The sequence below is a fragment of the Lepidothrix coronata genome, unplaced genomic scaffold (genome assembly GCF_001604755.1).
Source record: "Lepidothrix coronata isolate B3197 unplaced genomic scaffold, Lepidothrix_coronata-1.0 Scaffold184, whole genome shotgun sequence".
Lineage (NCBI taxonomy): Eukaryota > Metazoa > Chordata > Aves > Passeriformes > Pipridae > Lepidothrix > Lepidothrix coronata.
Genome location: NW_016690364.1, coordinates 46477 through 71528, shown reverse-complemented (window position 1 = coordinate 71528; position 25052 = coordinate 46477). Strand labels below are relative to the sequence as shown.

The 25052-nt window shown below is 39.7% G+C and overlaps 1 long non-coding RNA gene across 1 annotated transcript; it reads right to left on the bottom strand.

Moving 5' to 3' along the window:
• Positions 1-5685: 5685 nt before the first annotated feature.
• Positions 5686-24906, bottom strand: LOC108505134. The gene is made up of 4 exons (XR_001877396.1): positions 24815-24906; positions 22411-22502; positions 9275-9402; positions 5686-7942 (listed from the first exon to the last, which is right to left on the bottom strand). It is a non-coding gene; the product is annotated as an uncharacterized LOC108505134 (long non-coding RNA).
• Positions 24907-25052: the final 146 nt, after the last annotated feature.

Genomic DNA, 25052 nt, shown 5'->3' with positions numbered 1-25052 from the left:
CCTTTCTAAGTAGAGGCCAATAGGTGAGATGCCTTTGCCATTTAAAGCACAGCTTAATGCCCTATTTCTTTCTCTATGCATTTTATAAAAAAGACATCCCTGTTTTTCCTGCTGGCTCCCCATTGCACAGCCTGTGATTCTGGCCCCAAGTTTCTGTCCTGTGTCCTGCTGGCCTCACCTGTACAGCCAAGTCATTATTACAAGTGCTGAGGCAGCTACTGCAGCTCTCAGATATATAACCTTTCCACTTCGAATTTTGGCCAGTGTTAACTGGCCTGGATTCCTTTACTGGTTCGCAGCCTAAGATCTTGGAACAGGTACACAGTTTTTCTGCCAGGTACTCTTCAGTTTGGGTCTTTACTTGAAAATATGATGTAGCAAGTCAGAACACAAAACAGGCTATAAAAGTGATACAAATAGCTATGGTTAGATTCCAGGAAGAAGGAGGGTGAGAAGGCTAGGTGAGCCACTATAAGTCAGAAATGTTATGACAAGCTGCTAGAAGCCTTGTCATATGTAAACAGCAGAATAATTTCAATGAGACACAGACATGGGCTGAGAAGAAGAGTGCTTTGCATGTTTCTTACATTTAAGAGTTCAAGTTGCACTCAGTGTCTTGGATGTAGGCAAAATGTGCAAAAATTTTAAATGCATTTCTTCCCATGACTGACTTATCCACTTACAACTTCTGCCAGGTAATGCCCATTGCTAATGAGCAAATGGTCACTTGCAACAGGTTGGAAGAACCAGTAGGTACCCACTCAAAACTGGGCTGATGGCACGGGAGAAGGAATCCTCCCTCCACGGGACTCCAGGCTGAACAGAGCAGCCCTATGGCAGAAAAGGCTGGCTTGGTCTCTGTAACTCAGGAGAACAATAGCTTGTGGATCAGACTTTTGTATTTTACTGCTCTGCTCCTGTTCCAAATGGAAGCCAGACCTGACCCATGTGGATATGATCAATAGGCCAATATCCAAGTCATTTGCAATCTTAGTACAATACTCCTTCTATTTAAATGTTTAGCCATTTCATCCACACAAGTGGAAACCATCAAGTGATCTTTGCATTTTATTAAAAGCCATCTATCATCATTTCATTCATCATAAAATTCCCCATTGTATGGGAACAAGGAGCTCCACTTCCAGAAGCCCAAGCCACCTGCTCACAGCCTCTGCTTTTCGGGGAGTGGTTGTTTTTGATTTGGACACTTCATTGAAACCTGGCCTTTCTTGTCTCCAGCTAAAATACAATGGTGCAAGAAGAAGTCTGTCACTGAAATGTTATTAAAGAAACACCACTGGGAATTGTGCCATGGTCAACTTCCCAGATACCCTATTTGGGAAACATGGTTCTAATAATAAACTTGGGCCCAGCTAGCCATGTGTGTGATAGCTGCCAGATTTCTTCTCAGTAGTCACTGAGACAAAAAGAGACAACCCCAAATTAGTAAGTAATGAAGACACTAAAAAAGAACTGGTCATAAATAACTCCATTGGGCTGAGCACTCAGCAACTGTTTGCATTTCTATGGACAGAATAACAAAGAGAAGCAAGTTGGTAATAAAATATTTCAGCTTCAAAAGGGCAAACTGTCAAATTAAGGAAACTCACTAGCAGATTTACCTGGACTGAAGAGATGAAAGACTTGAATGTGGAGGAAGATTGGAATATATCTAGACCGAAGATATAAAAACTATTCCCATCAAGAAAAAAAATCTTACTGAGAGGTATTTTAGGCCTGAATAAGTGGAAAAAACTTCACTATAGAGTGGTTCTCATAAGTCAGAAATAGCAAATAATCCTGGTCAACAAAGATAGCTGTTGTGTAGAGATAGAGATGCATAGGATTAAGGACAGTTTTGTCAAAAGTCAAATGAGCTAGGACATGCAAAAGATGATTGAATGAAATCTTCAGGCATTCAGAGAAGAGGAGAACATGCCTTAGATGGTATTTTGCTAGTAGAGGCAGGGAAGCACTAACACAAGTGTACAAAACGCTCTCTGGTGCTTCCCCCAGAACACAGTATATGATTTATGCTCTCACACTTAAGAAAACAGTTCTGGAGAAGAAAACAGTTCTAGTGAAGGTGCAGAGAAGGGTTACACCGAGAATGGACAGTCTGTCATCTGAGAGCAGCTAAACAATGCTGGCAGGAGAACAAAAGGATACAAACTGGCTGTGAATTTAACAAATTTCTTGGCATAACAGAAACCTGCAGACTTGTTGGTACCCTTGTTCTGCTTTCTGCCCCTCTGTCTGTAGCATATTATTCCTTGGCTCTTTGGCCTTTTCTTACAAGCCTCAACTTCGTTGTAAAGCTCTGGAAAGGACCCTTGGCACAACATAAATTGGTAAAGCATGAAGGAAATGTTTTATGGACATTTTTGAACAAGAAACTCAACATGCAAAGTTGCATGGCTATGCCTCATAGAGTGGGATGCTTCCCGCATAATTGGCATCATTTGAAGCCCTGTGGCATCTCACCTCTCTCCTTCTTCCCTTAAAAAGCATGGAAGAGCTAAGTCAGAATGCCTACAAATACACACACAAAAAAGGAGGTTTTTGTAGCTGGACAGTGTTTGTAGCAACCCAGCTAAGAAAAGGCTGCAAACTCACATTTTCTCTTACAGAAATATCACCAGAAGTAAATAGCTTTCAGTTATATTACTCTCTCCCTGGCACAGCTGATGCTTGCATCATTACTTGTGCTTTTGAGCTGGTTGTTGAACTTGGTATGACCATGGGGAAATATTTTATCTCCAGCAAGCAGAAGTGAAGCCCAGCTATCACTGCAACAGAGGCAATGAAAGTCAGATGCTGCCCTTCAGTTATTCTTATATACATTTAGATTTCATGTCACTGAAATAACTTTTATTTAAATCAATATAGCTAAGAAAAGAATCCACCTCATTGCCTATTTTAACAACCTCTTTTTTTTCCTCCTAAAGACTCTTTGTGTATTTGTTTTTAGTTTTGTGTCTTTTCTTTTCTATTTTAGTAATTGGGAAGTTCAGTTTTCCAAAAGACCTTTTGAGTTTCTTGTGAATGTAACCAAACCAGAGCAGATTCTTGCCCTGCAAGCATATGGGAAGAAGGAAATGCTAATTAGAGAATTAAATTGCCTGTGACAAACAGCTTCACTTTGCCAGTTTATCCAGTTGTCCCAAGAGTTAGAGCAACTTGGGTAACACAATATATGGAATGGTCATAAGTCTCTACTTAAATCAACTCTAATGTACATACATAATAGTTATTTCAAAATAATTCTAATTAAATAAATGGCTCTGTTGAGGATTTCCCATTACTGTGCTTGGTAGGAGCTGTCAGGACGTATCCAACAGCAAACAATTTTGGTGGAGTGTTGCCAGTAAGTTTTGCTTAAACATATACTTAAAGCTGAACTGATAAACCAGACAATGCTTTATAAAGTGAACATCTACCTTCAGGTAACACAAAGATTGATCCAAAATCAACAGCAGAGTCCACATCCCACAGGTGGGCATGTTCTTGTAACTCCTCTCATGTTGAAGTGTCATGATCACGTGGAACAAACATGACAATTACTCCAGTACTATCGTGCCACTGTTGTTTACAGGCAATCACAATCAGTGATTTACAATAGAAAACAACAGAGAGATAATGACAGCAATTCGAGAGCAGAATCTGAATCATTGATGCTGCAAGTCAGAAGGTCCACTTTAATGGAAAGAAGGATCCCTTGACCTTTCCAGAAGAGGCAAATAGCACAGGATCAGGATGCTAACAGTTGCAGTAGTTTCATTTTTTTGACAGAAGCAGAAGTGGTCTTTGCAGAAATCATACCAAGGATTAAATACATATTTTAAGAAAGAAGAGGACTCATAAGACTACCTTTTTCAAGATAGAGCTTCTTCACATTTACTCTTTCCAATGTTTCCAGTTCTCTACTCCAACAGGCTGTTCTCCCAAAAGGGATTCATCCACTGCTGTGTCCTCTTGTGAACAGTGTTTCAGCATGTGTGGTAGGTAACACAGCTTGCTTTCTGAACAGATTTTCTTCCATCTAAAATGCCTGCAAAGTGGATGATTACTAAAACCTTCATACTAACTTATCACTTGTTAATAGAACTTACCTGATATTTTTAGAGTGCTCTCTTAAAATTTATGAAAATGTCTTTCAGTGTTAAGAAGCTTCTACAAAGTGAATGCAACAGAGTGGCACATCATGGCATTCAAAGCGGAAACTTTTTGCTTTCTATAAACAAAAAAGGTGATTTGTCTACCCTCTTCAAAACATGTTCAGTCATGTCTTGACCAAGACACCAAACTGCTGCTACATAAATGATGACATACATCTTGATTTTTCAGGTCTTCCAAAGACAGAGGAAGAAGACAAGACTATATGAAGGGAAAAAAAACATGACTTAAAAATTGTTGAAAAGGGTGGGGTTTTGACACTGCACAGTTTAGTTAAGTTTTCAACAAACATTACCTATGTTTTGACAATAACTTCTATGTCCAAAGTGTTTGAAAAAGGAGAGTTTGAGCCAATACTGCAGTTCAGTTCAGACAGATTGTGATCCAGATCAGTTTTCAATTACTGGGATCAGTGTGTCCTGTGGACAACTGTCAGATGACTCTGAAAGCATTTCAGAGCTTAGGAATAAGAAGATCAGGACAAGCTGTAGCTGTAAAACTAAGGAAGGGGATCAGTTTACTTTTAAGCCAGTACAGATGTGATGTCACTGGGAGACACTAAGAGGCAGAAATTCTGTGAGGAGGCTTGTATTAGCTGCATCTGACTGCAGCCAGTCACTGCTGGCAATGTTCCCTGGGATGTTCAGCTACTGTTATGCAGACTGCTTGCTTTTCCTCATCTACTATTAGAGTTGTTAGGGAACTTTTAAGGAATACATTTTAAATCAAAGTCAAGAGGCACTTTTCCCTTGGGATCCTGCTTGAACTCTTGCTGATTTACTCATTGAAATCTCAGAAGTTCAGCAGACAGACTTTGGGGAGTGCTTCTGTGCTGTCTTGGCCTACAGTCAACCCCCTTGTCAGATTTTTAATTTTTTTTTTTTCAAAGTCAGAAATATTAGGAACCCTACAGATCCTGGCAGCCCTCCAGGGAAGGAGTGTCCAGGATTTTCAGATTCCTTGCCCCAGTAGTCTAGAAATCAAAGAATCTCAGATGCTCCCCTCCCTCTCCTGCCATCCCACTACATGGACTGAAAAGGAACAAACAAGCCCCACCCTCTATGGCAAACTCAGGGGCTTTTGAAATTGGAAGTCTACATTTTCTTAATCTTCCCCCGTCCCAATGTGTTGAAATTAGCAAGCCAACATTTTTCAGATTGCTGTTCTGTGGAGAGCTTAGCAATTACCTTTCATTGGCAATTTGGAATGAAAACAGAATTGTTCATTTTCAGAGTCATCTGCAATGGCAATTGACTATTCTCCCTTCCTGCCTCTGGTTTGGGAAGTGTCAGAATTGTGTCTTTGGAAAGACAGACAGGCAAGTCTGAAGAAGAGATAATTAATAATTGTCTGCAGATACTGCAGTGGTTAGTTTGAAGAGGAAAAGCCTCTTATTAACTTAAAATTTTATTTTAAAAATATTCATTTCCAAAAATATTTGCCACAAAAATAGAAAATAGTTAAAGGAAAAAAAATATTCAAACTACACTGAGAAAACTGCATGTGGAGATTTGCAAAACTATATTTAGAATGACCACTGCCACAACTGTTTTCACCTTACTACTTTAGCACTTTTTTAGGGATCAGTTTTATTGAAAATGTGGAAGATTCAATGTTTGACTGTTGAGCTGATTAGACTGAGCAAAACCAGCTTTCCCTAAACAACAGGAGGGGAAAAGAATAAAACAACAATTAACCCATATCTTTGACTAGGAAGTAACTTCTTAAACTCAAATACCATAAACTGGAATTCAACAGAGACAGAATCAGATTAGTTACTTTATCAGCATCTTTAAGATGAAGCATATCTACAATCCTCAGAGACAACAGAGAGACAGCCAAGCTGTCTGGGCAAACAAAATGCAGGGTTTGACCATTCTGGTATTTGTCTGTGGTGTGGTCTGAAACAATTCTACTCCCACACGTGTTTAAATACTATACTACGAACTTTAAGCAACCCTTATTTTTGTAAAGCAAAAAAATTAAGGATGAAAGATCTCCACTTTGACGTTTGATTAGTATATTTGATAATTATGCCTGCCAAAAAGGAACAGAAAATGCAATTAACAGTGTAAAAAAAAGAGAAATAAACAATGATTAGTATCCAGTCAATGGACTTTTCTTTGCAGCGTCTTGGTTCAAAATTGATTTAAGTTGGCTCATATGAATGGAATCACTAAAAAACAAACAACGACAAACCCCCCCAAAAAACAAGGGAGGCAAGCTCAGTATTTAGTTAGAGTTTTGCTCAAAAATGGGCCTTGACTGTTTATAATACTGAAATATTTGCAGAGGTAGGTCACTTGGGATAACATGAGAAATGTTTTGTGGTGTGCAAGTAGGCATGGGTACTGTTGGAGTGGTGAAGTGTCAAGTACCAAGAGGGAGTTCCCCAGTGAAAATTGGAAACAGGAAAGGACATGACTCATTTTCAAGAGCTGCCAAACAATTGTAGAAAGCATTGCTGGGGTGACCTATCAAGTATTTGTCACACTTCCTTAAAGTCCTGAGAAGGAAATAACTGAAAGACATTGTTAATGTAAGTGGCTACAAAACCAGTCCAAGTTTTCACTGTTTGAGTTACTCAATGAGTGTTAAGTTGCACTAATGATTCCTACAAATGAAAACACCTTCAGGAAACAAGAGTGGTATGGTCTGTGACACTTGACCCAGCTGGCTGCTAATGTCATAGTAAGAGTCTATAAACACCATCTCCATAACACCAGCAGCTTTTAGAGTGCTTCTTATCAGGTGTTCCCACACACACCTCAAGAGAGGAAAAACTGCAATGAACTGAAAAGAAAAAAATAAAAAAAGAGAGAGAGTGAGTTTGTTTCTCTGTTGTAGCCTTGGTGCAGTGGCCAGCACAGCTTCACAGCCCAGGTATTTCTGTTTGAGCTTGGATCTCCCAGTAACATCTACAGCAGAGGACTGAATGGCCAAAGTTTAAAGGAACTAACAGAGGCAAAACTGCTGTTAAATCTGAAACTTAGTAGTCTGGCTATTAACATTCTCCCTTCACCCATGGAATGCAAGCTCTGAAGTGGCCACAGTAAGTGGCCACCTTTAAGAAAGAGTTAAGCTATCTAGAAAAGCCTTAAACTCTTCTTGATCTACCTCCTCTACTGGATCATACTTTAGCGCTCTGTAATGAAACCACAAGACACAATCATGGGACACAGTCAACTACACACTTAAGGAACCACACACATACACCCAGTATTCCCTCTCCTCCCTTCATTATAGCCATTTTGAGTTTTAAATCAAATCTCTTGGTTAAGGTTCAGCTGGTATGCCACAAATTTCTTAGCAGTTGAAGATAAAACCAACAGAGAAGTCTAGTAAAGTTATTCCACAAATTTCCACAAATTAAGAGCTACATTCATGATGTACCAGTTTGTTCAAATCTGTGATTTCTGTATTTACTCATCCATGAGATGCAATCTACCTCTTGTCCTGGGTGACTGTTTTCTACATGGATGCCCTTTCAGTAGTCTTGTTCTCTTCCGTATCTTCTTGCTACGCTCCCTCCTTTCTGTTTTGCCCTAAAGCATGTCCATTCCCATGCTTTAGTTTTTCTTCTCAAGCATCTTATCCTTTAGTATCATCTTTTTTTTTTTTCTCCCTATGAAAAGAATAACACACATACAAAAGGCTTCCCTCCCTCCTCAGTCCTCCTTTCACCACACATGTCCCTGATTTCTGTCCAGATCTTCAGCCACTTGGAAAGAGATTCCTCTGATCCCAGGATCTGCCCTCCAAAGCCCTTTGATACAAGAGAAAAATATGCTAAAGAATTCTGAAAATGCTTTTGTTGTATGGTGTAGAATCTGTGAGCTTGATCTAAATCACTGGAAGTCTCTTGAAAGCCACTGAAACACTCAGTCCTCAAGTGGACTAAGTGTTAGGCTTTACAAAGAGGAACAAAATAAGATACAAAGGTACAAAGTATAAAGTTCGCAATACATCTTTAAAGAATATTTCACCTGGGCTGAAAAATGGGAAATTAGTCAACAATGAAGCCCTTGACAGTAATCACAAACAGGAATTTCACCCAATGCTCCTGTGAGGACCTTGATGAATGTGCCTTGTAATTAAATGAAAGCATAAGCTGGCAGCTGAGGAGGGGTGCCTACATTAGCATTCCTGTTAAAATCAGGAAGGTGCTTTTCAGACAGCGTCCCAATAGCTCCCACATTCAGCACTTTGGTTCATGGTACAGAATGGCCCCAGAGCACATGGACTGAATTTCTTTTGGACAAAAAAGAAATGGGAAGACATTCTTGATGAGCTCAACCTGGATACTTCAGCTGCTAAAGGGCAGTCAGCCGATGGGACCTGACCAGAGCCAGTCCAAATTAACTACCTTAAAAAAGCAGATAGTGTAAACACTCAGTCTTCAGCACTGTTTGGCTCCACAAATCCATTCCCACTGTGCTGTGCTACTCATTAACACAGACTTAGCCATAGTCACCTTGAGATAAGACAGATCTATATATGCACAAGTATGCAAGTACTATATTACTGTACCATGCTCTTGTTTTTCTTACCAGATAAAACTTCCTATTGATTTCATAAGGATTTCTTTTTCTCTGCTTTGTAGGCTTTCTTGTAAAACTGTGGGGACAAATGCCCTTTTCTGAGTTAATGTGTGAACAGAGGGCAGCATTAAAATAAGGCTTTTAGCATTCTAACATAATTATCACATGCAAGTTTGAAAAACATGGTTAAATATCACATAAGAAAATCCTCTAGAGAAAATCCTCTATATCTTTCTCAGATGGCTTTTAGCTTTATTCCTGCAGTGTCCTGTAATACCACTTGGAGCACTTCTAGTCAATGGAACAAAAGTACCCATAAGTCCTTTTAGCCACAGAATACTTCCAAAGATACTTCGCCATTATGAAATACTTCATAATAACTTTAGATATTCTACTGTAGACATGTAGTAAGTCAGGAAGATTCCCAGCTCCTGAATCAGTGGATCGAACACATCTCCTCTAACTATAACATTTCAAGTCTTATAAAAAGTACCAAACACAGCAACAGGCAGCCACAATGGTCCTGGAAAAAAAAACAAAACAGGAGAAAAACGTACCTTTAGGCAACGAGCTGTTCCCAAAGCCAATGACTGAGAAAGAGATCTGTCTTTGCACAATTGTTCTAATCCATTGTTGTTTTTTCTGCCATTCTTTCCATTTTGATCAGTGTAGCTTTTGTCATTGACTGAATGGGAAAAGATTAATTCTTTATGCATTTATTTACCTTCAGAATCTCAACAATGATCCTCATGCCAAGATTTGTGTCTATCCACTCACTCTCTTTACTCTGACTAGGTTGTACTGATTTAGCTAAACTGACAATCTGAAATTAAATTAACAACAGATAATGGACTGAATTATCTTCAGCTGTTTATGACTTAGGATAATGCCCACAAATGGTACCTGCATTGACTAAAATAATTTGATTGAGTCAAACCAATGCAACTCCTTGATCATCTTCCTCCTGGTTTTTCAATCCTGTATTATTTAAGAAGGGCCACGACATAGGATTTTTCCTGGAAAAATGAAGCTAAAACAATTCTCTAAGAAGACTTTTCTAATGAGACAGCATGTGGTGATAATCCGGAAAAGATTATGACAAGGAGGAATGAACAGAGATAGAAGGCATAAAAACTGTTATACTTAAAGCCTAACTGTTTGAGAAAGCCTGCTTTTGTGTGATTTCATTAACTGTGAACTTGCTTCACTGTCAACCAGAGGGCTGGAGAAAATATTTAATGAGGTTTCCTTCAGATCTAGGCACTCTCCAGTCTGTCTGCATCAATAAAAACTGAATAATGGCAGAGCTAGAAGATGGACAACTAGGTGAGTGCTACTTGTCTGGGTTAAAACAGTTTTCTATGTGAGACCTCACAGTATTATAATAAACACACATGCAACAAAAATAAATACATGGTTCTACACAGTTTGTCCATCATACCGTATGGTTTCATATATTGCCATATATTATGCTATGGCCATATACCTGCAGTACATCCCAGCATACTCAGGTTAGTGTATGGTAGTGAGAAAACTGATCTAGCAGGAAAGTAGAAAGAACAGAGTGAACAGAGGTAAGCTGAAGGGAAAAGACAGTGACAGAAAGAGATACAGCAGAGGAAGAAAAATATCATATGAGGAAAATGTGCATGATCTGAAGATGTATTAGAAGAATAAGACTGAAACGAGAGAAGAAAACAGAAAGTTACTCTGGAATTTCTCCAATAATAATGCTTGCTACCTGAATGGCTACAAAAATAATAAACACATCACCCAAATGATTATTAGGCTGGAACTATCAGTACAATTTGCAGACCTAAACAATTCACTTTTCACTTGTGAAAAATTTCCCTGGGATACAGGCTGCTTTCTGCTGCCATTAGCACCATCGTGGCTGCCTGTTGCTTACTCTTGCAGTGAACAGGTTATGCCACATAGGCTCTGCAATCGGTGAGGTCCCTACATCCCTTCAGATTGCTTATGTGATCTGGCATTATGTACCAATGCATGGTCCAAGGTTAGGATATGTCTGGGAACATATACATCCTCAGGCTTAGATCTAAATTCTGCTTACCGAAAGGGAGAATTGAGCCCTGTGTATCTGAACATCTGGAGGCACAGCCACAGACTGATTGTGGAATAGTCACACAGGCTTGAGAATACAACAGCCTCCTCTCTCTCTCGTCACCTTCATGCATGTTTTTTCCTGACTTATACAAACATGTAGGAATGAATAAACTGTGAAAAGTGGCCAGGAGATCTTGCTTTGCTGGGGGCTCTGATGTGACCTCCAGAATGTTATGTCACCCTGATTTCAAGCTTCCCCATCCTTAAAACTGTAGCCTTCTCTATCTTCTTAGTGTCCATCTTGTTTTTTTAATTGTTGTTGGTTTTCTTTTGTTCATAAGGAATGAAAGCAATTTAGATTCTTTAACATACCCTTCAAAAAAAAATCCACCCCAGAACCCCTTACCCAAACTGCAAAACCAAAGGGGATCTTGAGTTAAGACAGCCATCAAGCCAGTGCAACTTGGGTTGGCTACAGTAGTTAAAATTTACAGACAAGATCATAGTTGAACAAAAGATGTTTATACTGAGTTCTGTCTGGAATCTGTCTTCACTGTTATTTTAGGTACATGCCAACGTAAGTTCATCATATGCCACCTTCTGGTGCATAAATGTAACTTTTATCTTTTGGGCAATGATAAAAAAGTGATAAATGATGTATGCATGCAACTTTGACTTCGATAAGGAGAAATAAATTAAAGTATATTAATCTAAGTAATCTAGCATCTTCTAATACTAGACTGGTTTAACCTGCACACTGGGGAATAGAAATAAAGCATAGATGCAGTCATGATACTCCTTCCCTATATAAGTAAGGTTCATATAAGTTCAAGACTTTGAACTCAGGACTTATGTGCCTCTGAGTATGTGGCCACTAGCATGACTGGTCGTAGACCTGCTGTGAGGTCCACTTGTGCTGACTGCAAGGCTCAGCAGAGGGGAAATGCTGACAGAGGTTTTGCATTTTACCATTTAGATATGTGTGGCTTCTAGGCTACACCGAGGCCAGCAAGGAGATTTTGGAATCAATTCACTCAGACTCCATTTTTACTGTCATGAAAAATTATAGTACTGCTGCTCACAGAGGATGAGCCATTAAGAGTAGAATAAAAAGAGGATGGTTACATGATGTTCTTCCTTATGGTTCTCAGCAACATTCACTTTTAGTTTTTCAGTGTCATGAGAGTGCCTGAATCATGGCTGGTATTTTGCAGGTCCTGCTTTGACACACATGTGGCCTTGCAAACAAACGTGGGCTTTCCGTTAAGGAAGCATTCATTTACTCACAAGCATGCCGCTCTAAGAAAAGTTTTAGCCCCCACATGCTGCAAAATGTGATCACCCTATGGCTATAAGGAAGACTCATTATCGTTTCTTGAGATTACAGCAACAAGGGGGTCCATTCATATTCTTAGGAAGAATTACGAGGAATACCATCTTTCAGTGGTGCTGAAAAGCAATTTAAAAGGACAATAATTCTACTCCATCTTGCTAAATACTGTAATATCTGGTGTTTCTGTCTGAAGGTTAACTCATGCAACCACATGACTACCCATGACCTTTATCTTCCTCTGTAAAAGTAGTCTTTCATCAGCATGGTTAAAGATCTAAAGCTATAAAATCTGAATCCCCGGGCAAGATGGCAAATAGAGAAGAACTCTAAGTTATAACATATTTTAAATAAATCTTGTGACTTTGAGTCATCTTTGAATGGATGGCACTTGGTTAATGTGGCATCTCCTAACTTCTCCTTAAGCTCTGCTGATAATCTCAGTGCCCAAATACGAATTTTACAGGCAATATCATTTTAAGAGAATTGTGTGGAAAAGATGGTTCCTTCCAGCATGCTTGCATAGGAGCTGGCAGTAGAAGGCCTCATTTCCAATCGCACTCTGCAGAGTTGTAAATGCCATTTGAGTAAACATAACAACAGAAATTGCATCAAGTATCTTTTTTCCATCTCATTGTTTTTATTTTACTTCATGAGGAACTGCTGTGTATAGAACAGAGTAACTACTGCAGTGGATGGCCTGCTGCTCAAATAACGCAGGGCGAGATCCAGAAACTCTGGATTTCTACATTCAGCTCTGCAAGACTTGAAATGTGGCTCCGATGAAAGCAGCCAAACTATATTCCTTAGTTATGACTACTATTAATATCTAGTGTCGCAGCATAGCTCGTGAGACACTTGGATTCAGACCCCTATAATATGACATACTGCAGAAATGCAGAATAGGAAGACTGGTTGAGCCCCCAGGGTGCTTATTACCGAATGTCACACAGTCATTTTTGGATCCTCATTGGCACACATTATGCCAGTTTTCAGAAGTCCCAAGGGGAAATAGCTCTCAGCAATAAGAACCGGGGCTGCAGGTCCTCAGCATCCCTCAATATGAGGCTTAAGAAGTGAACACATTCTAAGATCCTGTGGCCAGAGTTTCTGGTTGGCAATAATTTGTTTATGGCATACAGTCTGCCAGCAGCAAACCAAGTTGTTTTAATAGGGCCTAGAAAATCTCCCAGATATTGAAGCTCACAGCATTAGCAAACATTCTGAAAATGTTGGTAGCTGTCCTTGTGCTCATCAGAATGTGAAGCAGAACTCATCTACGTTCTCCAAAGGGTTCATTAATCATTGCTCAGTCTTTACAGTTAGTACGATTTGATCAACATGCCTTAGGAACGCTAATAAGAAATGTATGAATGGCCAAGTTTTTCTCAGTTAAAGTACCCCACGTACTATCCAGGCCATTATAATGAAACAACAGCAAACATGAACAACACAAAAAAACCAACCAAACAAACAAACAAAAAGAAAAGCAGCGTGAGTCCCAAACTGCTGCTATTTATTTTCATGCCAGCACTAAGCAGTGCAACCATTCACTAAAGTTGGGGTGCGAAGGCTTTTACCAACTCTGCACAACATAAAGTAAGAAGCAGAGAGTATCATTACAGAGTCATTTCCTAATGGGAAGATAAGTGATTACCACAATTTCCCAAGGGCTGATGTATAAAGTACATCAATGAACCTGGAGTCCTGAAATCCTATTCAGTGCCTAATACAGATGTATTTTGGCAAAACTCCACTGAAGTCAACTAGAACTTCAGTTCAAAGACATGTTTTAACACAAGCAAACCAGCTATGTTAACCCTCTTTTCCTTCAATAAGGCACTCCTCTTATTTGCAAAAAGAAGTTTGGGCTCCACTCTTCCTGGATCCTCCCATGATGAGTCTGGGACCTACTGGAGGCTTTGAATTCAGTTACTGAATTTGTGTCCTTTTCCTTTTTCTTTCTTTCATTTAGGACTCCAAGCCTGTCTGAGATTGTGTTCCAGTTAATTTTGTTTCATTTTTTGTTGGTGCACAGAAAAGAGGCCAGCATTTCTTGTTTGAATGCTGGGTATTTTGCTTCTGATCGCTTTAGCCTCAGATTTTCTCAGGTGCACTCAATTTTTTATGTATTTTAATCCCTCACATTACAATGCCAACATACCACTGCAGTACAGGCACATGAAATGGCTGTTTCTGTAGCTGATCCTCCTTCACAGATGCTCAGCAAACACTGCAACTGAAGAACTGGAGTTTGCATGATGGTCCAAATGCCTTGCCAAGAGCTTTTGACAGCTATCTTTTTCAGCCTATGTACATAACTTGCTTTCATATACTCTAACTTAAGCATTCAAGGTTTTGAAAACAGAGGGCACAAAGCAAAATAACTGCTGTATGGAATTTAGATGACTAGGCTGTCACTTGGTCACATACATTTTTGACAATAACAAGTTGGAATCCTCAGTTTTCTTCTCTCTCAATACTACTGCTTTTCCCCTTCTCCTAAACACTAACAAGTTACCTGTGGTATTGTACGGCGGATTAGTGGGATCTGGGGAGACCTCCAGGCTTTAGGATGCTGGCTCCATAACCTGCGAGGTGAATGCCCTTCCCCCCGCCCCTGCACGTGGCCCGGCGACCCCGCAAGGAGCCCACACAGACCACCAGGGAGGGACGGACGAAAGAGGAAGTTTATTGTGGGGTTGGGGTTTATAAGGCTTTTAGGAGGGTCAAAAGGGGACCAATCACAAGGTCAGGGTCACACAGAAAAAACCATCAGGTAAAGGGTCAACAGCCAATAGGAGGGGGTTAACAAGGGACCAATGAGAAACACCTCAGGACACCTTGTGTGGGAGACAATAGCTTCACAGGGGGTGTCTGGGAGAGGGAGACAGTGGCACTGCAGAAAATACACAAACATGTTGCAACATGTTTAAACTACAGTAAAAACTTCTGTTTCCATAGGGTTAGAGCTGTTTTCCTCACCAGCCCATCTCTGACAGGACTTTTTCCATACTGCATGTGGCAAATTCATTGCCACAGTATTGTTTTAACAAAGGGTCAAGTCAATCTTCAACAGGACAAAAAAAATATCACTAGGTATATGGTTAACAAGAAAAATGTATCTTAGAGTTTCTTTTGATGAAAGTCATCTGAGAAAATGATTCGAGCTAATTAGGAGAAAACAGTGTAAAGTCAATATGACCTGGAGAGAGAAAAGAAAAACAAATCGTAAAACTTAATTGGGCGCCTATAAAGAGATAAAACAAGTTACCTCCCTTTTACCTTGTGTAGGATTTATAGTGAGAGAATTTTGTTTAGTTAGCTAGATAATAGCACCTTTCTTAAAATTTATAACTTTATATAGATAACAAGCAAACATCTGCTGAATGTCTGATTTGACAATATATTATGGATGCTTACAGATAACATTCTTGTTAAGAAAATATTTGTTGAATGTCTGACTTAACAATATATTATGGATGCTTATAGATAACATTCTTGTTAAGAAAAACATCTGTTGAATGTATGACTTAACAATGTGTAATGTTTATACTTATGTATAATGAATATTCATGAAGTAGCTGGAAATAAATGTAGAACAACTGTCTTCTTTGGGTGTGACAGGCATTGGGAGTTGTTGAACCCCCTCCCTGATCACCCAGCGCTGAATTTGCTTTTATCATATAATAAATTCTGATTGGAAATCACCCGACTGGGTTTCTATTTATCACAGTAACTAGTGATTTATAACTAAAATGAAGAGGAACTTAGGTTTAGAAAGCAGCGCTGTTATCTTTTCAAGCAACTTGAATGTTGCCATCGACGTTTCCTTGAATGCATGCCTGTCTTTCTCTGAAAAACATGCGGGTTTAACAAGCCTCATGCCTACTAAGCTTTCCAGAACCTTTTTCACAAGAGAGGCAGAGTGTGCATTGCTCCTCCACGTATTTGTCACCTTCCCTCTAGTTTCAGCATTCTTTCAAACCCTTTCATCTGAACAGAGCTGTAAAAAGGATCAAAAAAACAAGGTAGATGCTGTCTCATGTTTACATCTATCAAAACTTGAGCAACAAGTGTAAAATGTGTTCTGTTTTCCGTTTGTGGCTGCAAGTATGCATGTAAGACAGGATGTGACTTCCAACATAGCTGGTGCAAATTCAACAGCATGTAGAAGTCTTCTAAGCACCTAAGAAGTCAATCAGCTTTGTAAGACAAGACATGCATCTGCAGGTGAGCCCCAGCTGGCAGACATAAATATCCCTCAGACCAACAAAAAGCAAGAAAGAAAAGCATGAAAGCAGCTCTGCGGTCAACACTTCTTCCTCTCCACCCTTTCCTGCCACCACAAAAACCCACAACTGTCTGATACAAATGAGGAAAGTGACAAATAAAGCAAGTATTGATTGCATGTAATTCATGCCTCAAAGTCTAAAAGGAGGCTTGACATACATACAACAAGTCCTTACCATTCTCCAACTTTCTCTTCTTGGAATTCCTTGTATAGTCCAGGATTTATTTTACAAAAGTATAAATACCTTCTTATGGTAAATTCAACAAAACCAATTTTTGAACTCTGGCCTTGGTTGTATCAGAGTAAATCTGAAACACCCCACTGTGTTCTGCAAGTTCCTTCCAACCAAAAAAGAAAGCAGAAGTCAGGCTCTGGAGTTCAGGTCCCAGCCTGAGTCAGAAATGAGACAGATAAGTGCTTTTAGCTCAAAAGAAAAGCTCAGTATACTCACAAGATGGTCAGCTTCACTTACTTCCTTGAGTTGTCATCAGTAGGCACCAAACAATGCATATTTTAGTACTAGGAACTAATTGGAATGGATTGCTGCAAGACACTTATGAGAAGCTGGCCTTTTAATTTATTTTCAAAGTAATAGTCCATATTGACAGGCCATTTTGCTCCTGCAGAAGCATAGAGCAGGGGCACTGCCTTTACTGTGAACCTACTTTTGTCTATTTCTGGCAAGTATCCTAGATTTTGTAATTTAATATTCCTGCCAAAAGCACTGGAAACATTTGAGACAATCCTCTTGGGATTAAGGACAAACTGTGGATTACATTCTTGGCATTGGGCTACACTGGAAGCCAGACTTTTTCTTGCTATCCCTGAATATTTGTGAGCTAAGCAAATAAGACCACAGCAGAATTAAGAGTAATTTGATGCTGTTTTACTCTTTCTTCTCAAACCATCCCAGGATCTACTGCACTTTTAGTCTAGGGAATGTGTTTAGGTCAAGAGATGTGTTTATTCTCATTAATCTTACATATTAAAAAAGCATGAACAGGTTTTGGTGTGACTGAGGACAACTTTCTTTTTTTTTGCACGCTAGAAGATGTGTACTCAACCATGAATTCTGCTCCTGCTTCACAGATATAGGGGGTCAGTAGCATGAGGACAGCCACAATGAATCAGACCAAACCTATAAAAAGCCAGGCTCCTTCCTCTGCCAGTGGCCAGGGATGGGTACTTTGGGAAAGAGTACAAAAAACAGGGCAAGGTTGACTCTTCCTCTAATATACCCTGGTGAGATCTGGTAATTTGGTGTTCAGGGAGCCAGACTCAGAGGCTGGTTTTGCATCTGTGCCTTTAAAATCCTTTCTATGATCTGTTTAGCTCCTTTTTAAAGTCCATTTGCACGCCTGGTCTCTGTAACACCCTGCTCCTATCAGTCTTGGTTTATTTCTACTGTGCTATATAAAGAGAACTTGCCTGTTTGATTTAAACCTGCTGCCTGGTAATTTCAATAGGCACTCAGACTTCTTGTTCTGTGATAGAATAATCCCCTCCCTAATCACCCTCAGACCATATGTTGAATACCAGGTCATCAGCAGTAGAACCACTATCACTGCTATCTGTCCCACAACACTCTGGTGGAGCAGGGACTAGATGTAGAAACACTGAAGGAAATACCAAGAGAAAACAAAGAACATAAAGATAAAACATAGGTTTTATCTTCTGCCATCACCACACCTACAAATTACTGGGAAAACTTTCAGAAAAAGAATTTCATGGAATCTCAACAGTTTCTGAACTTACTAAATAATAACCAAACCCTTCAGGGATCCAGTAGGTCTCCTTGCAGAACAAGCCCAGGGTTTTGTACTTTAAACAAAGAAACTGCTCGAGCTAATGAATGACAGCTGTTAGAGTTCACCTTCCAGTACTTCCAGGAAGGGCTGGAAAACATGCTAGTGGAGACATTTTTCAAGATTCAAATTCCTCAGTACTGAACAAGTCAATTAAATATATCAAACTGTTCAATGCAAGCTGTAACTTGTCATTTGAGTTTATGGAGAACTTGTCAAAAAATTACACAAGAAAGTGCACAGCAAAACTTAAAACATAGAAAACTGTGAACAGTTAAATAATTTGTCTTTTACAAAAGTGCAACTGAAATAACTGAGCTACAGATAACATTGACTTCGAATTAGCAAGAAATCAGTCAGTTTAAAAATTATAAGAACTAAAAAACTTTGCCTATTTTCTATATTCCAAGATTATTCTTTGAGGAAGCTTTCTGCTCTCTAAAATGTTCATGCTTTCATGAAGCTGACAAAATTGCCATGAAAATGTAACGGGAATGAGTCAATATATTTTTAGAGCAGTATCTTCCACAATTCCAGAGTACTAATAGAGAGTATTAACACTGATAAATGGTTTTGAATTATCTAGAGAAATGTTACAGCAGTACTAAAAATAATTAACTTTTCTGTTACATTGGACAGTGCAAATAATGTTCCACAAGGACTTGATGCACACTTCTAAGACAGCTTAATATTGTTTGTCCAGTATCTGTTCTTACAACTAAATATAACAAAACAGACCACAATGATAGAGAAGGATTAGACTAATACCAGAGTGAGGCAATGGAACTATTCAGCTAGTGCATCATGCCTTCAGCTCCAGAAGAGAGGAAAAGTTTGACACTTGTGGGAGAGGAAAAGTTGCAGGAGTTTTACACAAGAATGAGTAGAAAACAGGTCTCTTATGAGAAGTACTCTCCAGACAACAGCCCTAAGGGCCTGTGTTACAAGATACAGGACCCTTGGGGAAAACCAGTGATGAGCGTGTGATAAGTCTAGCCAGGGATTTTCAAGGTGGTTTTGAAGAACAGGGAAGGAAGGCGTCAGGACAGGGCTCTGGGTTTTATTACACTGAAAAAAAATGAAACTGAAGAAGTTCCTAAAAGGGAAAATAATGCAGTGCTGAGATCCAGTATTGTTTGGGACACTCATTTAAAAGCTGAAAAGACAATTAAATGCCTCATGACAAGGCGTTCTCTGGCAAGAAGGCCAAGTTACATAAATAAACAAAAAAGGAAGCCTGATGCTGAGATGGTGCAGCTGCCCTACAACATCCTACACCTTATCAGCATTTTTGAGATCTCTGGTAGGGAGCTGTACAGAGTGAGTTCTGGACAGACAGTAAGGAATTGATTCTGTGGTTTTCAGTACACTGACTCAAATCCATTTCAGTCCTTGCAAACCACACAACCCAAGAGGGCTCCCTTGCAGTAGTTCAGCCCACTTTGGAAAACTAACTTTTAAAAAACTTAGTAGTTTCCAAACTAACTGTCGCAAACTTCCCCCAGAAACTTCTGCTCTCTGCCTTTGCTGTCTGCTCTCCTCCAAAATACCCTCATCTGTATGGGGCCTGCTCCATTTCTCCACTCCAGCCCAGTCCCCAGGTTCCTGCCTAGACTTGCCTCTACAGTCTCTAGGTTCATCTCTGGTGTGATATTTTGCTTTGGTGACATTGCCCCATCCACAGAGCTAGACCAATGTGAGATGAAAGATTAAGAAACTCAGCAAACGAAGGAAGTGAAAGTTGTGATTCAACAGATGATGATTCTCTCAGGCAAGACTGAAATCAGAGTGCTGCCAAAACATTCATCAACTGGCCTTTTAAGGTGCCCTTTTTCAAACCAGGCAGTAAAAAACGTTGTTCTTTCTCAGAGTTTTGAGAGAACTACTAAAGACAGTGGGTTAACTTAGAAATCCCCTGACCTGCTGATGCAGATCTGCAGTGTTTCACTTGGGAAATACATGCATTTCATAGGTAAGCAATGTGTTCCTGACACATACTTTGCACAAGGTGACAGTGGTCACCATTCAAGGAGCTAAAGAGTTAGGATTCTCCATCCTGGTGAAGAGACCTTTGGGAGACCTGATGGCATGTATAGGAAAAATTCTTCACTGTCTCTTCAGATATTCAAGAATGAGGAGTCATCAATGATGCTAAGAGAAGCTGTGTTCTAGACAGCCCTACAGACCACCATGCTCCTTGCCTGAGGATTTTCTAGGTGCAGAAAATCCTCAACAGAGACTGAACGAGCATTTAGAAGATACTTGTTTATAGTCACTAACTAGATCAATCACACCAGGTTCAGGAAATTCCTAAAGTGAAAACATGTATAGTCTGGGAAAGTATCTGGCAGAAGTGTCATCTGGCATATTGCTTTTGGTTTTGGCTTGCTTTTAGTCAGGACAGATAGTTAGAACTGGTAATTGAATATTGGCCATGGTAAAACCTGTAGTTATAACTTCTTTGAACTAACAGCATGAGGAAAGAGTATCTTGACAGCAAATAATGTACTAAACAGGCCTTACCATCAGTTTTTTGGAGGCAAGGCAGGAAAAACAGCTTATTGTCTTTTCTGTAAAATTCCTGTCCGACCTTACCCCTGCAATACAGTGTAAGGGTGAGATTAAGATGGTGCAATAAGCCTAGAGTTCCACCAGGTGGTAAACTAGTCCCACAGTGCCAGGCTAAAAATGCTTCAGCCAAGAACCATCATTAGTCCCAAACTGCCAGATTTAAAATGACCACAACACCTGTCTTGTGTACTGTCCACAGTTCTCACAATGGTCATCTTCCTTGTCAGCAAGGGTGACCATAGTATCTTTTTCCATGGAAAGTGCTTTCCTGTCCTAAAGCCCCCTGTTGATTCTCCACATATGAATCATAACCCTCCCTGTCACTGTCTTCCTGCTAATCCTGTGTTGGGCAGTGGCACCAATACAGCTACTTTCTTCCCAAGATTTCTACTTCGATAACTGTAACTATTAAAAAACCCTGCTGAATACTATGTGACGTTCACTTATGTGTGTCACAGAAATCTGATCAGCAAGTGCAGATTGAGAAGTTCTCTGATTTAAAAATCTTGAAAACCACAGCAAAGTCTACAAAAGAAATTTAGAACGTACTGGTGTGAAAACAATTTAGTCCAGTTGATTAAAGATGAACTAGAACCTAAAACATAGCTTTCATTGTGCCACCATGTCTTACACCAGGAAAAGTTATGGACACACAAAATACTAAGACAGCACTGCAGCTCTTGTAACCCAAGTTGCTGCAGTTACTACAGAGAAAAGTTTTAGCATCTTTCTTGCAACAGCGGGAAAGGTCTTATTTTACACCATAATAAAATGAGTAGTTCTTTCTGACACCCTTAGAATCAAGGCTTCTCGGTGGGCATTACTGAACTTAGGGAAGCATAAGCACATGATTTTAAATCTACAAATTCAAAGTTCAGTTCTGTAGTTGTACAAGAGCTTTTCAAACACTATAAATCTCTGGAGCCCTGTAGAGCTGCAGATACGTCTCTTAAGACTTGTGAGCTAACTCAGCTTAACCATACAATATGTACCTATTATTCCAGAGAAGACAGAAGGGTGTATATTTTGGCTTCTGGATGAACTTTCATTATGGTAAACATTACATTTAGTGTGCATAAACAGCTAGAGTGGCTGCAAGAAAAAAAAAAAAAAAAGATTGTGGCAGTAGGGCAGGGGAGTAGTGTGTTTGACCTGGATCTCAGTATGAGAAAAGAATTCTCTCCAACAGATCCCTTCTGCTCGTTCTTTCCCTTTCCTTGGAAGTCTAAAAGAGAAGGTTGTGCTTTGGCTTTTTAGCCTGGATGAAGTCACATACGCAATATGTTTGCAATATGGTTTTGGAAACCTGATATTTTATGAAGGTGGTGCTATGTAAGAGTAAATCTGAAGACAGAGTTGAAGGAAGGGGACAGAGGAATTGGGAAACAGTGGACAAATCTCTCATCACTGGGAAGATGTAGTACCTGATCTGGAGTGCTAATACATTTCCAGAGGAGATTGCAAACAGCATATTTTGGAGCCTGAGTGTTAGTGCAAACCTCTTTAGGAGACCCACTGTCTTTGGGCAATGCTACATTTCACTTTTTCACTTCTCTTTTATTAACTATGAAAAGAGGATCAGTCATTAGAAGAAGAAAGGTTTTCCTAAGGCATTGCATAACTCACCTTCCAGAAGGTAGCCTGAAGGAATTCCAGCACAGCAGCTTCTTGTTCTGTAGCTGTCCTTTCCCTCCTTCATACACCTAGGAGAATCAATCCTGCATTAAAAAAAACCAAAGAATAAAAGGGGGATTCTTATGAACCTGCCTCCAGACAAATTACTGAGATGACAGATGTAGAAGGAAAGGTTTTCTTCTTCCTCTTATAACCTTCACATTGCCTACTGTTTCAGCTCAGTCACCAAAGCTTTTACTTCTCTCTCACTATAATCATACTGAGATAATAACTTAATTCAACTTGTATTGTCATGCAAAACCTTAGAGATGACCTCTGTTAAACAAGAGTGCTTGTCTAACTTTGCAAGCCCTCAAAATCTTTTTGAAGTCACAATAAATGCTTTGTGTGGTAGAGTACACTGGATGAGATTGGTTCTTTTAACTTAAGAAGTAACAGAAATGCCAACTTGATGGTGAATTTTCCTGTTCTCATCTTTTTTCTTCCCATTTAGTGATAAGCAACTGCATTGATTTAGTGCTCAAAATAAAAGTATCAAACAGCCTTAGTGAAAGCATGTGCCTGTCTCAGTCTGAATCAGGCCTGATTGTGCTTTGTTACCTTAGAACATGCACTGTCTCTTGTTCTTTTGTTAATATCCTCTTTGTGCATAAATTCTCCTTTAAAAAAAAAAAAGGAAAACCAAGGTAGACAGCACCTAAATACAAGCAGCAGAGAAGCTTCAGAGCTCTCTTAAAGTATAGGTAGGACAACAAAAATGAAGAAATAAAATTAACAATACTCTTTTCTTCATAGGAGGTCACCTTACATAAAACTGTAGATAAAAGTACAGTTCATCAAATCTTCTTGAAATCACTGTACCCCTACGACCTGCTCTAGAATCACATTTGCATCAGTAGAGGTTTTGGCTACAAAGCAAATCTAAATCACTTCACTGTCATTGGAAACAAAACCTACCACAAGATCCTCGCTACATGTACAGGTATGAAAACGTAGAGATACAATATTCAAATGGAGAGGTACAATATTCAAAGTCATTTCACCGTGCAAATTTTCAGTCAGACTTTAAAAACTGACATAGAGATTTCAAGGGAGGTCAAGACCTCGGAATTTCACCTAGCACACTAAAAGCTCAAGGTACAATTCCTCAGATTCAATTCTTGTTCAATTAAGTGCAAGAAGGAATTCCAGGCTTTCCTTTTTGGCTCTGAGTGCTTTTTTCCTCTTCCTTTATTTCCACAGAAAGGCCCACCCTTCATACCAACACCATGCACTGCAAATGCAGATCAAAATGCAAGATATCATTTTCTTGCCTCATATCACTGTTGAGCATCTCATACACATCAGTACATGCTCCTATTCTCAGTACTTTAAAGAGAAGTAACCAGAAATAATGTGGTGAAGCACCACATTGAGTTCAAAGAGTGAAAAACGTGGCTTGAACTACTCTCTACAATGCTATTTTCCACCTGCCAGCACAATTTGGTTGTACACATATAAATAGGACTACAAAAACAATCTCCTATGCATGGGGCCATTTTTGATGCACTGTCTGCTTATTGCACCTTCTCCACTGCTGCAAAGTGAAAGTACACGGCATTTGGCCGAAGTTTCAATCTTAAGGTGCTGTTATAGAGGAGGTCCTCACAAGGAGCTAATGTGAGAGGCTTCAGCACAGAAACAGTAGGAGTGTCTTAACACTCTGTCACTCCTCCTCACCTCCATCAGTGAGTGTAGCCTGACCAGGCTGTAAAGAAGTTGTGCTTCAGCAGCAAGAGTAAGACACTGATCTGACAACTTGTTTGCAGCAAAGGAAATTCTCACTAGATATGAGAAAAAATTCTTCCCAGGGAGAGTGGTGGAGTGCTGAGGCAGGAGCCCAGAAAAAAACGAGGAAGGAGGTTTCCTAAATGCAGCTGGACAAGGAAAATCTTGTGCAACCTCATCCAGCCTGGGAACTGTGAACCCTTGGGGTTGGACTACAGACCTCCAGAGGTCCCACCCAGCTGAATTACCAGATGTTATCAATCAAAGCTTGCATTCAGTCTAATACAGAAAAAACCTACCAACACACTAAATCAGCATGAATGTGTTTTACATGTCTTGGCCTCAGCATTTATTTTTTTCATTTCCATAGCATCTAAGAACCACAAAGAGCAGAGCTTTACTACAGTAAGTAGCAGAAGAAGTACACAATGCACACTATCATGAAAGTGTTTTGATAAATCCACTAGATGCAATTCAAGAAGAAACTGAGCTATCACAGCCAGCCCTGGATAAAGAATGGTTGAAAGACCTGCTTAGAGCAGCCAAAGCTCCTAAGATCATAGTGCCTTACTCCCTCAGCCACAGATCTCTTCTGCAAATAACAACACATTCCTTCCTTCACTCCTACCTCCAGTGGGTCAGGTTTCCTGGCTCATCAGGGATCCTTGTCCTCCAGATGTTGGCAGAAGAGAGCACAACTCAGAGATCTTCCATTCCTCCTTGCAGCACTTCAGCAGCTTCACAGCATCCTCTGCTGCCAAAGAGCAGAATCAGATCAGAAATGAGAAAACAGACTGAGCCTTCAAGCAAACATTATCGCTTTATACAGACAGACACTCCCCCCAGTTACCCTACAATGAAAAGAG